The sequence below is a fragment of the Octopus bimaculoides genome, chromosome 13 (assembly GCF_001194135.2).
Source record: "Octopus bimaculoides isolate UCB-OBI-ISO-001 chromosome 13, ASM119413v2, whole genome shotgun sequence".
Lineage (NCBI taxonomy): Eukaryota > Metazoa > Mollusca > Cephalopoda > Octopoda > Octopodidae > Octopus > Octopus bimaculoides.
In genome coordinates this window covers 15,576,832-15,578,297 of record NC_068993.1, presented here as the reverse complement: position 1 = coordinate 15,578,297, position 1,466 = coordinate 15,576,832, and positions in this window count along the sequence as shown.

Below are 1,466 nucleotides of genomic sequence, written 5' to 3'. Positions count from 1 at the left end.
TTTTGGCGTCGGACGAGTAATCTTTTCTACTCTAAGCACAACGCCCTAAATTTTTGGGGAGGAGACCAGTCGATTTTATCAACCCCGGTACGTAACTGGTACTTAATTTATCGACCCCGAAAGGATGAAAGGCAAAGTCGACCTCGGCGGAATTTGAACTCAGAACATAAAGACAGAAGAAATATCGCTAAGCATTTCGCCCGGCGTGCTAACGTTTCTGCCAGCTCACCGCCTTATGCGCAGGGCGAGTAATACCTCGAAACACCTTGTCTATTGTTTCCGCTCTGTTTTAATGTTAATTTCTAAAAGAGGTGCAGGCATGACTGTGTGGTGATGAAGCTCTCTTGGGAACCATATGGTTTCGGTTTCAGTGCAATCTTTTCCCGCTATAGCTCCGGACCGCCCATTACATTGTGAGTGATTTCGTTGAGGGAAGCTGTGTGAAACTTGTCGTGCAGATGTGCTTGAGTAGCTCTGTACATACGTCTCTTGGTGCTTGTGTTCCTCTTTAACTGCTAGACAACCGGTGCTGCTTTGTTTATGTCCCTTTAATAAGAGCGATAAAGTAAGAAGCAATGAAGTTCCGGTGTATATTGTAACGTCATAGACCACTCCCTCGAAATTTCTGTCGTCAGAAACGATATATTGAGTTCAAATCATGCCAAGATCAACATTGCCGCCTTAAATCCGGCACAAAATTAATGGTTTCAAGTTTTGGTACGGAACAAGTACGTTCGGAGAAGCGGAGTAAGTCGATTGCATCGACGCCATTATTTAACTGGTACTTATTTTCTCGACATCGAAATGCAAATTCGACCTTGGCGGAATTTGAACTCAGAACATAAAGACTGACGAAGTGCCGTTAAGCATTTTGCCCGGAATGCTAACGACACTGCCAGCTCTCCGTCTTAAATCTGGCATAATATCTATAAATATTTCTTGCAATAGCATAAATCTATTCAATTTTGTTGGCAAAACATGGTCATTTGCCACGGCATCAGAGAGTACTGGGTAGTCATATACTCCCCTCACCGAAGTGTCACAAATATTCTCGACTCAAATCTTCTAGTATATAGCCATTTGACAGCCAATATAGAATTATAGAACTAAAAATACGATAAATAGGTCGAAATATCGATCTTGCGGCGATATTGATAAATCAATCATTCAGAGGATTTAGATGACAGAAATAAGTTAATATTTCTCTTCCGTTATTTTATTCAGGAGATATTAATTAGGTCAGTCATTTCATCGTTGTTAATGATTCGGTATTTTTGTTAGTCTAGATTCGCAATCTGTAACGCAAAGGTACTTATTTATAGTTGAATTATTTAGGTTATGGCGGGGAAAACAAGATAAAAAGTTCCAATATTAAATATGAATCATTGACCTTTTGGTTAATAATTCCACAGACACTCAAAAGGGCCATTCTTGAATCCCGCAGGGATGTATATATATATATATAT